The following is a 10032-nucleotide window of genomic DNA, read 5'->3' as shown; positions in this document are numbered from 1 at the left end:
CAAGTGTTGTAGCGGCTGCAACAACCTCCAAAAGTTTGGCCTGCATCCAATTTTGGAGCCTTCCTTGGTTTTTTCCTTGATACTTGCAAACACTCAGGCTCATCCCATGAGCTTGTTTCAAGTCTTTGCACCCTTCTCACTTGACTATTCATCAGACATCTTTTAGCATGTTGGTCACAATGTCATGCTTGTGGTCATGTTCTGGCTATGTTGAAGGTTTGTCTTCATGTGTACAAGTTGTGTTCACTATGTAAGAATTTGTCGCACTCACACACGAAGTTGTATGCAATGTCGCGTAAGTGTCATTGTGGCCGTTTAACGATCTATCTTAAGTGTCACACTCGTCTCTCGCACCCATTGGTCAGTCACACTGAGCATGTTCTCTTGTTGGTTCAAGGTGTCTTGTTGTTGAGTCATGTTGAGTGTGTGTTCGCAAGGTCATGCATGCACAAGTTCACTCACTCACACACTTAGTAATTTTTCTGAAAATTTATCGACCGTGCCACCCTCCAACATCTGGACCTCCGCTAAGCTACACTGCACAGTCTCAGCCCTCAATGATCAAGTACTATTGTCCAGAATTGCACAGAGTTTGAGGCTGCCTCCTAGGTAGTCTGCACTGCACAATCTTAGAATCAACCCAACTGACTGTCACCTAGAGTAGTGTAGAAGTTGCTCAGCAAGCTATCTCAATCCGTGTTTCCTGCAAGCAAAAATATCAAGCTTCCCGATGGTCAACTAGAGAATTTGACTGGGCAGTGATGCCAAGCTTCACTCCAAAAAATTGCGCAGAGGTTGTTAGCATGCCTACCTCCGCTGGCTGAAGAAATTGTGCAGACATGATGGACAGGCATCGTTTAACTAGGCAGTGACCTCAGGCTTCGCTCCTCCAAAATATTGCGCAGAGGCTGTTAGCATGCCCACCCCCATTGGTTGAAGAAATTGCGCAGACATGATGGACAGGCACCTGGTGCCTGTCACTGCACCATCCCCAATTTTTTCGTAGTTCTATTAGCCAGTCCCGGTGTCAGTCGACCCGCTGCTCCTCCTAAAAACTGCTCAATTTTCTTGGGCTGTCCTCTAGCTGCCTGACACTATGCTCATTCTAGAAACTGCACATAAATGTCCTACAGGCTAGCCTCCTTATTCTGTGCAGTTTTGGCCATCAAGCTCATGCAGCTTGCTGCCAGCCTCCCTGGAGAATCTACGCAGTTTTCACTACCAGTGTCCTCCCTACTACCCGCACTACATCCCTAGAAAATTTGTGCAGTTTTTTCCCTCTAGCCGAGCTAGATCCTGCAGATGGTCACTGTAATTCCGGACTGCTCATCTCAACCTCCTAGTGACCTTCGCACAATTTTCCTTGACATTGCCCCAGAGCCCGTATCCCGGCCTGAAATGTGACCTGCATAGTTTCAGAGCCTTGTCCTCTCTTTCGGTTACTTGCACCAGAAAACGAAAGGCGATGCATCATGGTAGACTAGGAGAGTTCTGGATTTGATGTTGTAATGATTTCAGATACAGGTACATGGATTAGACATGGCATGACGACGAATGAGATGAACAAGGAGTGCATGCTAAGAGACCTGTTTGCGAACGGATGAACACATGAAGCATGCCAAGTAACAACAAAGGGGATACATGCACACACAACATCAAGCAAACACTAAGACCATTGAAGACTCCACACACCTTGTCATGCGTAGGTGAAGCTATGATACACCAAGAGCACACTCATCACTCAACAACACGACAACTCGACATGGACACCACCATCATCATGAACATACCGACACTTTTGTGTCGAGTCATGTCATGAGTCATCTCGGCCACATCACTACTATGGTCCATACTGTTGTAATCAATGTAATGTAACGTGGAAGTCCAAGAGACCCACATGTAAAGTTGAAGAGTCATGTAAGTCAAACAGTCATGAGGGAACTCAAATAATCACAAGGGTCAGTTTCACCCTTGGCTATATATACCTCTCATTTGTACATGCAAAGGACTTTTTCATCTTGGTTCCTCCCGTATAACCTTGAGAGTCTGTAATATTTTCTTTGAGGAGCGAACAATGGCTCCAATGCCCCACTATTGGGGTTAGTGATTTTTTGATGTGTCTTGCAATGTTCGATTAATTTAGAAGCCTGTTAACAAGCCAACACATTTTCACACATGTATTGTATTCATTTGTAAGACTATTCTTTGGACGCTTGTAATGCATGTTTCTTTAACCTGTATTAAGAAAATTGAACTATTTCAATTGTTTTATTACATATCTTGTTGGAAATGTGTTGTATCAGTTGTTAACACTATCTCACTTGTGTGGGCTATCCCACCGAACACTCAATAGATTCATTCTCGTAAACGTGTTATAATGACCGTCGCACTCGTGTGGACTATTCCACTAGGTGTTGTACATGTTATCTGTTCACTTTGTGTTTGTGACTGCTGCATCCATGTGGACTATTCCACCGGAAGTTGCGCATGTCTAGCTGTGTTGTGTGTCTCTAACAGAGTTAGGACTATTCCCTTTCGACTTCAGATTCACTTTCACCCTCCCCCTCTGTAGTGAAAGAACTTTGACACAGGCGACACTAAGCACTCACTAGGCATGCGAACCTTGTTGTTCGAAGACTAAGTAAACTTCTCTCATGTGCTGACAAGCAAAAGCTAAGGCATATCATTAAGATAATGGCAATCGAGCCATCATACTGGATGGGACTCCTACACCAAACGGTGTGAGGTCTACTTGGGACTTCATACTGAGGAGATTCCTTGAATGTTGGCGGGTCCAGTTGTAGGGACCAACCCTATATTTTTTTATTTTATTTTTTAAATAAACTAAATATACAACCATAAGAAAATAACATTGGGAACTCAAAAACTATTGAGAATTATATAAAAGTTTTCTGAATTTCATTTCATTGAACATATCATCAAATTTACATATTATTAACTAAAACCATAATAAAGTCATACAAAATAATATTATAACAACATAGGTAACGTTCACCAGGAGACGGGATTCAAAATTGACTTGACACTATTTGCCCTCCTTTGTTGTCGGTCGCCTCCAAGTGTGAATGTCGACATGCTTAATCCAAAGGCAATGACCCACCGGTTGACCTCCCAACCTACTCCTTATGTACTCTCCTTCCCCGTGGACCCCCGAGCTGCAATGGGGTTGTACAATGGAGGAATGTAATAACTAGTAGAGGAAAGCACTCTTTGGCTCAAGAGTCCCCTCTTTAAATTCCTCTACCTCATCAAACTCACTATAGCTCATAGTCACTACTCTGACATAATATCATCCAACCGACAATAGGGTAAATAAAAAGTCCTTTCTCCCATGGCCTGCCCCTTCTTTTATAGGAGTCCTCATAGGTGACTCTGGGCATTTCATGCATAATTAATTATTTTTGTTAATCCAATATTTTGATTATTCACCCACCCCTGTGTCACTCTCTCATCAAGGATCTCCAAAATTATTGACTTTAAATTTTAATTTAAAAATAATATTTTTCCTCACCTAAACAAGATTCCTATTTCTTCTCTTAGTTGTCTCTTGATCCCCTTTTTACTCCTTTGTGTTCATTACTAAAGTCAATTGATAAGTCAAGATTTGATCCCCTATATACTCTCTAATTTAACTCAAGTTATCACTTAGATGGATATTCTTATGTTGGTTGTTGCCACATGGAGGTTCTCTAAATTTCTCTAAAATTTAATTTATTAATCTTATTTTAATTCACCATTCTCTTCTCTTAATTAGGTTTAACTATTTTAGGATTAATATTTATTCTTACATTTATGTCCCTCTTTCCCCTTTTTACCTAATTAAATTACATTATCTACCTAATATTTTCCAACATGGGAAGGGTAGAGTTTTTACGGTAAAATATTTTATTTCTTCCTATGATCCTCTTAACCCAAGTTTTATTCTTCATTTAATTACCTTGGTTTCTAACATCATTTACCCTTGATATGAATGTACCTGGTTTTTCATATCTTGATTATATTTATTTATTTATTTATAATGATTCCAAGGGTGCCAAGTTTGGTTATGCCCTTCAAGAACTTCCCTTGAAGTTCCAAGGGTGTCACACCTAACAATTTATTTGTGTTGCGAAGGGTGCCCAGTGGGTCATGTCCTTCAATAAATTCCCTTGAAGTTCCAAGGGTGTCATGCCTAACAGTTTATTTGTGATGCCATGGGTGCCAAGTTGTTCGTGCTCTTCAAGAAATTCCCTTGAAGTTCCAAGGGTGCCACGCCACTTTCCCTTCAACCATTTAGTGGCTACGAAGGGAAAGTATAGGTGCAACGACAGAGACCACTATCATATCTTATGTTGCATGTTATAGTGAGACTAATGGTGTCAGGGATCAAGGAATCTGCCTTGATTTGTGCCCCCCGGTAAAATTCTCATGAGCAACCCAACTTTGGGACCTGCCCTCATGACATCGTGATCTTCAAGGCGAAGGTGTTTCAACCCTTCCAGCCCAAGTCACGGTGGGAGTGCTAGAGGGTGAGATCAGGGACACTGCCCCACCCCTCCCATGCAGTTCCATCCAATTGTACAACCCCATCACCCATGTGTGTGTCATTCGGCCAAGCAACTAATGTGTGCCTGAAACCATTAACATATCATCATAATATAGATAAACATATATAACAAGTTTTTCAAAATTGACTTAGAATTTCAAAGACAATATAAATTTTCATCAAACCAAGTGTCATCAACTCGTCATATGCGAGTGCCTTTAGTGGTTTCCTACCATACTCAATAATCATCAGTAACAAGATTTCTCGTTTTTAGTCATTGTTATAATAGCATCATCAACATCACCTAGTCATTTGCATCATTGTCCATTGTGAACCAGAACTAATGCAAGTAGGTAACATAGGGGACACATCCATCATGGCTATCATCATCATAACATCAATGGAAACATACATATCCATCAAAGCTATCAACATTATAACATCAATATAAAACATACCTATCCATCAAAGATATAATCATCATGATATCAATAGAGAGCATACATATCCTTTACTTCCATCATCATCATAAATTCAATAGAGACCAAACATAACCATTTATGCTTATCATAATATCAATAGAGAACATACATAAACATCACAACTAATAATATCACAACCACTAATAATAGAGTCATGTGTCCGGATCCTCAACCTGAGGTCCTCAAGGATAATGTGTGGGCCTTAGGGCTAAATAAATGTTAATGTAATATCATTGTCAGTCAACTAGAGCGGGGAACTACATACACCCCCTCTTAATAATAGACTTTGTCTCGAAGTCCTTGAAATAGCTATGGAAAACAGTGACACATCTCCTCGCTGTCCTCCCAAGTAGCTAAACTGGGACTGTAATTGCCCCACTAGACCTTAACTTGGTCCACTAACCGACGTCTAAGATGAAAAGTTCATTGGTCCAGTATGTGAACTGGTTCGGCCATTACTGTTCCCTCGTCCGAAACCTACAAATGACCAAAGTCAATAACATGTGAAGGATCTGAAATATAATAATGCAAAATAGAAATATGAAACACATCACGCGTATGGTCTAAAGATGGAGGTAAGGCAAGTATATATGCCATTGACCCTTTCTAATATTTCAAAAGGTCCCACAAACCATGGAGACAAATTTTTCTCCCTTTCCAAATCTTATATAGATTTTTTGGGGCCTTACTCTCAGGAACACCCTATCTCCCACTTCATAATTTCGGTCTACCCGATGAGCATCAACATAGCTCTTTTATCGATCTTGTGCTTCTTTTAGCCTTCCCCCTAATCATAGTAATTTGTTCTTCCATCTCTTACACCACTTCTGGTCCTATTAATACTCGGTCCTCTAGTTGGTCCCAACTGAGAGGTGTTTTGCAAGGCCTTTTGTATAAGAACTCAAATAGCGCCATCTTGATGGAACTCTGATAACTATTATTGTAAGCAAATTCCACAAGGGTAAAAACTCCTCCCATGTCTTTTGTTGGTTCATCACATACATCTGAAGCATGTCTTCAAGGATTTGATTAGTCCTCTCTGTCTACCCATCTGTCTCAGGGTGATAAGCAGTGCTGAAGTTCAACTGGGTTCCCAAGGCTTCTTGGAAACTGGTCCAAAACCTTCCCGTAAACACTGCTCCCCTATCAGATATGATCTTCCTAGGCACCCCATGCAATCTCATAATCTCATCAATAAAAACTCTGGCTATTTCTCATGCCTTATATGTAGTCTTAACTGGTATGAAATGGGTGCTCTTGGTCAACGTGTCCACCACAACAAATATGGAATCATGTTTCTGGAGGTTATTGGTAGTCCCACAATGAAGTCTGTTTATATAACTTTCCATTTAGATTTTAGTATCTCATGGGGTTGCAATAATCCTGCTATATGTCCGTGTTCAACTTTTACTCGTTGACACTCTATGCATCTTGATACCAAGTTTATGATGTCCTTCTTCATACCTTTCCAAAAGAAGAGTGGTTTTAGGTCCACACTCATCTTCTTAACACCAAGGTGTGCCATATATACTGTGCAATGTGCTTCATTCAAGATTAATTGGCATATATCTTCATTGGGTGGTACATATATCCTTCCCTGAAATCGTAGTAACCCATCATTATCAAGGGAGTATTCTTCATATTTTGGGACCCTCATTTCCTTCTCCCTCAAACTTTTGCTAACCTCCTGGTACCAGGTGTCTTTAAATTGTAAATCAAGCGGTCTCTCCCTCAAACTTTTGCTAACCTCCTGGTACCAGGTGTCTTTAAATTGTAAATCAAGCGGTCTCTCCCTCAAATATGTCTTTAAGGGAATCACTGAGAATATCCGAGGCCTCCTACTTAAAGCATCATCCACCCTATTACGGTTCCTTTTATGTAAGTGATATCAAAATCATATTCACTAGTTAGCTCAGGCCATCATCTTTGTCTTGCATTTAAGTGATATTGAGTGAATATGTGTTGTAGCCCACAATGGTCAGTCCTAAGATCAAACATCCTTCCCAGAAGGTAGTGTCTCCCTGTGAAGATAATATCGGCGATATATCGTCGAATATCGGAAATATCACGATATTGTCGGCGAGCTGAAATATCGCCGAGAAAATATCGCGATATTTTTGGCTCTCAAAAATATCACGATATTTCCGAGATATCGGCAATATCTCAGCAAAATATCGCGAGACGATATAAAATATCGCCGGACGTGTTTTGTCGTGGCTAGAAAGAGGAAAAATCATTTTTTTTCTTCATTTTTGTTTCTGAGTGTTGGAGAAGGAAGGGGAAGAGTTTTGTGGTGGTTGTCAAGGAGGGTTTGAGGATCAAACAATGATTATCACCACCAACTAAGATTTTTTTGTCGGTCAAAGATTGAAGAATAGTGAGACAAACTTCATTTCTTCCATTAACAAGTATGTTCTTAAAAACCCCTATGTTAATGATTTTTTCATAGATTTAGGGTTATGCTTGCTTGCCTCTTTTCCTACCAACATTTTGTTTCTTTGTTTTTTTCCATTTGCTATGATTTTCATGCCCATGAGCCAATGCAAGGGTTTTCTGATTCTCCATATTTGGACAACAAGCGTAATTTTTTTCTCAACTTTCTTATGCACCCTCTTATTTCCATTTTTCATTCACATTGCAAAATGCAAATAATGTAGTAATTTTTTTTAAATGAGGTGGTTATTACTTATTGTTTTTTGTGTTGGGGGGTTTAATTCCAATTTTTTGTTTTTTTTGTGCCCTAGGTTTGAATTAGTTCACTACAAATGTCAAATATGCCAAAGCCTTGGACCCATTTTGAGAGTATGGGGAGGCTGTTGGTGGGGCAAATCAGGGATATATATCATGCAAATTGTGTGGGACCAAGATGTCAGGAGGGGTTACATGTTAGGGTCCCACCCTAACCCCCTTATTTATGTAGTTGGATCGAGTCATAGTTATAGTTAAGTAAAGAGTCAATAAAGCCCATATTAATAATTGTAAGTGGTTAACCCGCAATTAATGACGGGACCATAGTTAGTTGCAAATGGGCCATGGTATTAAATAGATGGTATTAATAAGAACCATGGTATTGATCCATGGTATTGCATGTATGAGTCATATATAAAGGATAGAGACTCCCTGCGAGGAGCATCGGGTCTTATTTTGTAATCGAGCTCTGCTTTATTGGAGGTTGCACCCTCGAAGAGGCAAGTGAATATTTCTTTCTGAATAATAAAATACTTGCTGTTGTTTGTCACTGTTCTATGTTCTGGGTATATTTCTTCGCATATTCTGTATTCTGGTATCGTCTTGCAGGTTAAGAGCATAACAAGTGGTATCAGAGCTCTTTCCAGGGCCATTGGGATCTCCATTTCTTAGCAATTTTTTTTTTTGGCTAGAGACGTGTTCCGACGTCTTTAAACCACGGGATCTGTCGTTGAGTGAATAAACCTACGGATTTGGGGAGGCATGCATGCAGGAAATACAAGAGGTAGTCACGCTTGTTGGACTCCCTTGTAACCCCTGTGGGTACCCCTTTGAGTAGTAGCGCATTAGATAGAACCGCGCATGGACTGTCTTCCAAGTACCCTCTAGGTATATCGGAAGCCCCCTTAGCTCCTTTGAAACCTCGCCATAGATAAACCGTCGGCCGTCTTGCTGCTACAGTACACCGAGAACAACACTCAGAGAGATTACTCTCTCGTACAATAGGGTAGTCAGGTTGTACGGCTAAGGGTACGGTTGATCCTCCTTAATTAGAGCCCTAAAACATTGGGCCGAGTACTACTGTCAGACCCTTATGTATATTGCGATCTGTAGCACTTGAAACTCCTCGAGACCATAGTTCCCTTTTCTAACTTGGGATCACGCATAATCTCTACTAGATCAGATCTCACAAGGGGGTTTGCAGCAGCAGCAGACATCAGTCCCGCAGTTCCGAGTTAGCAGACCAACCATTTCGATCTATTAGATCCATCAGATCTGCAGCAGCAATCTGTTCCGCTGATCAGAGCTACCTGATCAACCATTCAGATCCACCAGATCTGAGTAGTTGTGTGGGGTTCCCATATCGGGGCGTGATTTCCGTAGGACTTTTGGCAGCATTGACATTTTGAGGATTCAACTACTGCAGTATTCCTAAGCAAGGAGTAAAACTCCGTTAGGAGTTTTCAGAAAAAGCAAAAAGAGTCTGAGACCCTCTGGGGCACTTATTGGTGATCTAGCCCATAAGAATCAGGACGACGAGATGATCAAGGTGGTACCATTCAATTGTTAGTGGAAAAAATTCGGGCAGTCCCAAATTTCAAGTACATCGGATCGGTGCATGGTAGAAATTAGAGCTCAAGCTATGGCCAATGAGAAGATCGACAAACTTGAACAATCCTTGCAAGCCATCCAAGCTCAGCTTGACAAACTATCTGATGCACTCTCTAAGGGCAAGGAGGAAGCCCGCGAGGAGGCGTATATTGGCAATGGACACAGTGAGGGTGAGTCTAGCCACTCTCTTCACCTCTGGGGCACCTGCCAACAATCCCGTCCGCGACCTCCCAAGTTGGATATGCATAAATTTGATGGTTCTCACCTGGCCGCATGGGTAGCACAAATGGAGCAGTATTTCAATCTGAATAACATCTTAGATAATGAGACTCAACTTATGGTGGGGAGCATGTACTTGGACAATGAAAGATGGCAATGGTGGGAATGGCATCAACGTTGCAATGGAAGTTTTATGACTTGGGCCACCTTCAAAAAAGCTCTTACAGAGCGCTTTGACCAGGAATCTTTTTTTTTGGGTCGTCTCACTAAGCTCCGATAGACTGGCACAGTGGATGAATATGTTACAGCCTTTGAAGCCTTAGCTTTCCATACTAGGGATCTCCCAGATGCATTCTACACGGAATGTTTTATCAATGGTCTTAAAGAGGCGATACAAGCCCATGTCCGACTACACCACCCTCCCACATGGTCGGAGGCTTGCAAGGTAGCTTGTAACGTGGAATGTGTGTTAGCAACCCAGTCCAT

Source organism: Pinus tabuliformis, chromosome 5_2 (genome assembly GCF_031772625.1).
Source record: "Pinus tabuliformis cultivar Carrire ecotype Pingquan chromosome 5_2, CPIR1, whole genome shotgun sequence".
NCBI classification, from domain to species: Eukaryota; Viridiplantae; Streptophyta; class Pinopsida; order Pinales; family Pinaceae; genus Pinus; species Pinus tabuliformis.
The sequence above is the reverse complement of the archived record's forward strand: the minus strand, read 5'-3'. Positions refer to the sequence as shown.